Source organism: Panthera uncia, chromosome B1, assembly GCF_023721935.1.
Source record: "Panthera uncia isolate 11264 chromosome B1, Puncia_PCG_1.0, whole genome shotgun sequence".
Taxonomy (NCBI): Eukaryota; Metazoa; Chordata; class Mammalia; order Carnivora; family Felidae; genus Panthera; species Panthera uncia.
Window position 1 is genome coordinate 78,680,702 of NC_064811.1, and position 7,447 is coordinate 78,688,148.

General features: G+C 33.4%; 1 pseudogene; it reads left to right on the forward strand.

Annotated features, from left to right (window-relative positions):
* Window positions 1-2,947: 2,947 nt before the first annotated feature.
* Window positions 2,948-3,266, forward strand: LOC125923964 (60S ribosomal protein L36a-like; annotated as a pseudogene).
* The last annotated feature ends 4,181 nt before the right edge of the window (window positions 3,267-7,447 follow it).

The following is a 7,447-nucleotide window of genomic DNA, read 5'->3' on the forward strand; positions in this document are numbered from 1 at the left end:
AGCAATAGCTTGTTTGGCTTGACAAACACCATAACTCGCAAATGATATGTTTTCCATATGTATTTTATTTATTTTTTTTAAGTTCATTTATTTTGAGAGAGAGAAAGTAGGGAGGGACACCGAAAGAGAGGAAAAGATAATCTCAAGCACGCTCTGCGCTGCCAGCACAGCACCCGAAGTGGGGCTTGAACTCACAAAGTCACAAACTGTTAGATCATGACAGCCCAAATCAAGAGTCAGACGTTTAACCGACCAAGCCACCCAGGCTCCCCTCCATATATATCTTATTAGCTAAGAACAGTGGTCTTCTGTGAATTTCAACTCATGTGCCTCAACAGTATGGCCCTGGTGGTGGACACCAGACATAAAGCAACGACCCAATCATCCATACTCCCATGACGCAAAAGGTGATTTTTTTTTTTGCCTTGTGGTAGAAAGCAAAGATGAATATGCATTTTTTTGTTTGTTTTTTTTACGTATTAGTGTTAAAGGAAATTTAGTTACTGATATAAGGAAAAAAATTATGATTTACATATATAAAGATAATTAACTTTTATGGAAGAAATTTCTTTGAAATTGGAAAAGAACATAAAGAAAAGAAATTAAGCGAAAACATTGAATCCTAATTCATTGGATTGAAATATTTTAGTAGGAAAACAAATTATTATTTTGTTAATAAATACTGAGTGTTTACCATGTGCTATTCAGTTCTAAACACTTGACATGTTTCGTCTCATTTATCCTCAAGACACCAGAACAAGAGCAGTAATATTATTATCAATACTTTATAGATGAGTAACTGAGGCTCAGAGTGGTTAAGTAACTTCCCTGAAATAACAGTAAATTTCAGTGCTGAGGGTTGACAATGACATTATAACTAAAAGGTTCAATAAAGCCAATTAATTGCCCATATTCAGATCTATGCTGAATGCTAATTATAATGAATTAATAAGGAAGAAATACACTTCATATGTATGACCTGGCTCAATTCTGGTAACAACTTCATGGAACAGAAATTTTCATTTTTATCATTTTACATTTGAAGAAAGTAAGGCTTGGAGGGGTTAGATAAATTTCTCAAAATCACTCAAACAGTAAGTGTTCAAAGTGAGTACTTGGACAAACTACCCACTTTCACTCCAGAGCTATTTCTCTTATCTACTATTACATATAATTTTACATCCTCTATCCAAGAAATTATGTCATACACAGGTGTGAACACACACACACTCAGATGTTATTTTGTCATTACTCATTATACCTATACAACAAACAGGAATGCAAGTATAGAGGAAAAACAAAACTCTTTGTGCACACTCTAACAGATTACTTGCCTTCTGCCTACTCCAAAGAAAGATTTCAAATTTTACGTTGCAATAAAAAGGGCTGGCACAAGTTTTAGACTATTGACCCATGCTGCTTCAAGATTTTAAGTGTGAAAAATAGAACATCAAAAATGGACTTCTACATGAAATACATTGTTCTATAATTTGCCTCTAGATAAACTCACAATCGAGTTTTATACAGTATAAATATATATCATTTAAATAATTCATAATAGCTAAGGGGATTGGAACAAATAAAAAGTAAGGTTGCTAGCCTTTTGAAATAGTTGCTAGAGTCTGACTGTTTTTCTTAAAAGCCAATATTGCTCATATTAATTTCTCCTTTTTCTTATGTAGTGTTCAAGAACTCATAATAGTGCATACTTTTTAGCCCTTTATTTATTTATATGAGAGAATTCTGGCATACATACCACCACTGGCTATAACAAATATGACAATGCAGCAAATAAAACTATGCTTCATTTATAAGTCGCAGACTAGTGCTGTGCAGTTTGTAACCGATTCCTGGAAATAATATATTTTTGCTGATTAGTTGTCTGACTAATCTTCCGAGCTTGGAAAAAAAATGGAAATGTAGAAGTGAATGACAAAATACTGATGATATTGTATGGTTTATACTGGTCTTGGCCACTCTATTGGATCAGGGATTAGAAGTCACATTACGGACTATTCAGTCCACCATACAAGCTAATTAATTCTTCTACTGCAAGTCTTCTCCCCTTGGAAGCCACAAAATAAACTGGCAAACCTTCTTGGGGGCCACAATTTTAATATTCTCTAAAATGTTTTTATTTGCTGGGTGTTTGGGTGACTCAGTGTGTTGAGTGTTCGATTGTTGATTTTGGGTCAAGTGGGATTGAGCCCTGTGTCAGGCTCCATGCTGAGCATAGAGCCTGCTTAAGATTCTCTCTCTCTCTCCCTCCCTCTCTCTCTCTCTCTCTCTCCCACTCTCTCTCCCTAAAATAAAAATATATATATATATATGTATAAATAAATAAATAAGCAGTAAAATAAAATATTTTATGTGCAAACCTATGTATGTCATGAAAAAGAGGGAAAAATACCAAAATTCTCTTAAAAGATTTAAAATTTACATATACAGAGAGCCCCTTTTGCCAATATAGGTACACTGTATTTAGAGTACACTTAAGAACGAGTATTTGAAAACCCCAGAAGATACTTTGCTAAAAAATATGTAGGGTCAAGTCTTTCTACCACTGATAGTGATTAGGATGACAATCTTTATCTCCTCTTCTGGCAAACAAGCACTGCATGATTATATAGAAGTCTCTGCCCTCATGTGGTTATGACAAAACTAGTCTCCAGCCAAGGGTGGTTTTTGAAATAACCCTTGCTCACTCACAGACAAGAGTGTAACCTCACACAATGTACTCACAACGACGTCTTATGTGTTTTAAGACTATAAATATACACTAATTGAATAAGAAAATATTTGGATATTGCCCTCATTTATCAAAAAGAGAGATGGTCAGTTAGAACCCTAGGGTTTGGACATGGTTTACAGATGTGTTTTCTTTTGCCCACCACCTTTCTTGCAAAAAGAGATCTTTTTTAACCATGATGATAGCGTTCTTGCAAACATGGTGAATGTTCCTAAAACCCACAAAACGTTTTGCAACAAGTGTGGCAAGCACCAACCCCACAAAGTGACACAGTACAAAAAGGCAAAGATTCTCTTTATACCCAGGGAAAGAGGCATTTTGACAGGAAACAGAGTGGCTACAGTGGGCAAACTAAGCCAATTTTCCAGAAACAGGCTAAAACGAAGATAAGATTGTGCTGAGGCTTGAATGTATTGAGCCGCAAGTGCAGATCTAAGAGAACGCCGGCTGTAAAGAGATGCAAACATTCTGAACTGGCAGGAGACAGAAGGGCAAGGGTCAAGTAATTCAGTTCTAAGCTTCATATTTTGTTATATTATGAAGACAACAGAACCTAGAGGTTATATTCAAAAGAAGAGGAAGAGGAAGGAGAAGAGAAGGAGAAGGAGAAGGAAAAGGAGAAGAAGAAATAGAAGGAGAGGAGAGATTTTAGTTTTAAAGAAAACTCCCTTATTATTAGCTTCTCTTAAAACAGAAAAATCTGGCAACAGTTTGCCCACATTCTTGTACAGTGACAATCCTCAATACGCAAACAGTCAATGGTACTTCATGCAGGTTATTTGTTCTTTGGTTGGCCACAGTCTCCACTATTCCCTATTGTTTTATTGCTTTTCACCTTCCTTCATGTATTTCACCTCTCTAGCCTTTGACTATCAAGACAATTAAAACAAGCACGTACTAATTTACCATTCTGACTACTAAGTCATTCATTAAGTAAAGCTTTTTAGTCAAAATGACTGAACCACTTATGAATGGAAACAGGCTAAATATGATACATGCATCTCACAGTAGTATTGATCCATTGCTTGCCAAATGTCAATGTATATACATAATTTTTAATTAATGGTAGAGTTCCAGGTCAAATAATTAAAGGATTAAGGAAGAGAGTAATTGCTTAGATAAATTGAAATTGATTACCTTTTCCAAGCACAGAAGCATAAGAACATTTTGGTTGGGGAAAGCCAATGTAAACAATTTAACTACCTTATGGACACAAGTGATTCAATTTTCAATTTATAAGATGTCCAGCTACAAGTGAGTTTACCCATTATCACTACCCATAATCTCCACAATCTCGATTCATTTTCAAAATGACAAATATGCATAGCGTTGGTAATTTTACTGAATTCTGTTTTATATTACTTGGCTTCACAGAAATTGTGGTCCAAATGCAACTATATTTTTGCTAATTAATAAAGCCTGATGTTATTTCTCCTATAACTCTCTTATTCTTGAAAAACAAGTTCAGAAATGTTAATCATCACTACTGATTACCTACTAATTGTTTTAGTAAGTCTAATGCATCTTTTGCAAAATGTGATATAGATGAAAGAAAACCCAAAACAAAAATGCAATCATCAAACATAGTTTTGCAGTCATAAATTTTTATATATTTTCAATAGACACTCAAAGATCAGGAAGTGGAGTAGTTTTCTATGTTTAACATTCTATTTGCTTTGGACTAATTGCTTTATGTGCATATTGGATGCTAAACCCTACTTTGTTTTGAATTAAAAAATAATCAGCTAAAATAATTTGAAAAGAAAAGCATGGTTTTAAATCTTATGTTTTATCAAAATGCACATACATTTTGGCCATAAATCTAATTGTTATTAGATTATGAAATGACTTTGTAATATGCTTTTACCTGGTTACTAGTTTGGGAGATAGGAAATCTGACACTTACAGTGATAAATCATGAGATATTGGGAAACAAACTTTTATTTTCAGGCCTCAGTTTCCTCCAATAGTGCCATTCTAACTCCAAAATTTTGATATAGATTACTCTAATTTTAATATGTGTTTCTGGAAAGAAAATAGCCAATTTTTGAACAATTTATTTCACTCTTTATGGGAAATGCTATAATCATTGTAATGGTTATAATCCTCCTCTGCCCTCTTTTCACCATATAATGCTTTGTCAGAAGACCATGGAAGATGAACATCTAAGTTATTTTTAGGCAGCCATCCTAGTCCCTATTCTTGTTTTCAGATTTATTCTGAATAAATCATGTTGGATTCCTAATCAAGGGCCTTATAATTTTTTTTTTTTTTTCTGAGCAAAGTGGATGACGCAGTAAGAAAAAAGAATCAAGAAATTGGAAGTAGAAAGCTTGGGTATAGAGAAACAAAATGGGACAATTTTCCAGATGATCAAATTGTATACTTAGATGCACAAGAAAAACAAACACAAAACAATTTCATCTTATAAGAGAATGTGCTTAGGTAGCTACTTACAAGGTTAATTTTTTAATAAAATTATCTTTCCTATATTTCAAGAAGAAAAACATTACAAAATATCAATTAAAGTAAAAGGCCACAAGCTGATGGCTGCCAGAGGGGAGGTGGGTGAGGGGATGAGCAAGATGGGTGAAGGGGAGTGGGAGATACAAGCTTCCAGTTATGGAGTTAATAAATTATGGGAATAAAAGGCACAGCCTAGGGAATATAGTCAATAATATCATAATAGCATTGTATGATGGCAGATGATAGCCACGCCTGTGGTGAGCATAGTATACCATATACAGAAGTTGAATCACCATGTTGTACGCCTGAAACTAACGTAATACTGTATATCAGCTACATCCAAATTAAAACTTTAATAAATAAAAAATAAAGACCCACATGCTGAGGCAATAAAAACAGAAAAAAAAATTTAGACAAACTTAAGAATATAAAACAAAAAAAATATGAACAAATGGTAATACATATCCTATCATTAGTTAGGAAAACTCAATTCAATGAGGTCTATACTAAAAAATATAATCTCAATAAAATACCAAATTTTTATCCTTACTGGAAATAATTATGCTAATTCCAAATTCTAAAAATAAAATGAATAAAATAATTTTTGATCTGTACATGCATAATCTCACAAACCAACAGAAAAGACAGAATCCAAAGATAGGCATGGCAGATAAAAATGATTTTGTGGGCAAAATACTTTTGCAATGTATTTAAATCTTACTTTAATTTTTTAATTTGTTCTTATTTTTTTAAATGCTCACTGAAGGACAGCACACACACAGAGAATTACATGGACTATAAATTGCACAATTCAATGATATTTTACTAAGTAAACATAGAACTATAATCCAGATGAAGATATAGAAAATGATTATCATTGTCCCAGAAGTCTCCATTTCATCCCCTCCCACTTATTAGCACCTCCTAAGGGAATTCACTACTTGGGTGTGCTTATGGTTGAGCTTTGTAAAAATGAAAAAAAAATAGTACCTATTATTTTGTGTCTAGCTTCTTTCACCATCATTAAGTATGTGGGATTTACCACATTGCTTATAGCTATAGTTTACTTTCTATTGTTGGCATACATTTAAGTTGTTTCAAGTTTTTTGAAAAACTGACATGAACATTCTAGGTCTGGGCCGGAGAGAGCTCAGATTTAACAAATACTGTGAAAGTTTCTTCTAAAGCAGTGTGCCAATTTATGTTCCAACCATTAGTGAATGAGCTTTTCATTTGCTCCATATTCTCACCAACTCTTGAAATTAAAATTAACTGGTTTTTTTGTTTGTTTGTTTTTAATTTTTGCCTCTGTTGTGTTAGGGGTATGGTGACATTTAATTGCATGTTTATTCTTTATTTTCCTCATGACAATTGATGTTAAAATCCTTACACAGACTATTTGGCCATTTGGGTATCATGTTTTGTAAAGAGTAAGTTCAAATTTTATTTACTAATATTTGCTTGTCTTTTTTTCTTAATGAATTCTTAGAAATTCTTTGTTTATTCTGATATTCTTTGTTTATATCTTTGTCAGATATAAATATATCAGACTGTCATTTCTTCCTCCTGATGGCATCTTTTGATGAGCAAAATATTCTGCTTAATGGAGATCCTTAATCAATATTTTTGTAGAATTAGCGCTTCTGGCAGCCAGTTTAAAAATTCTTTGACTAGGGGTGCCTGGATGACTCAGTTGGTTAAGGGTCACATTTTTTATTTTGGCACAGTTCATGATCTCATGGTCGTGAGTTTGAGCCCCACATTGGGCTCCATGTTGACAGACCAGAGCCTGCCTGGAATTCTCTCTCTCCTCCCTCTTATTCCCTACTCCCATTCACTATTTCTTTCTGATAAATAAATAAGCATAAAAAAACTCTTTGCCTACTCCAAAGTCATAAATATATGTTTTATATATTTTATTATAGAATATTGCTCTATCATTCAAATAGGTCTAAATCTATCTAGAATCGATTTTTTGTATGGTATGGTGTAGATAGATTTATATTTTCCACAACGGGCTCTGTGTTAACAGTGTAGATCCTGCTTGGAACTCTCCCTCTTTCTCTGCCCCTCCCCCTCTTGCAATCTCTTTGTCTCTCAAAATAAATAAAACTTTTTTAATAATAAAAATAAGAAACCTGTATTATTCCTAGTTTCATAGTGAAACTTTTCAAATATATCACCATTAAATAGACCCTTTACTGTAGAAATTTTGGTAGATACTCTGTTGTA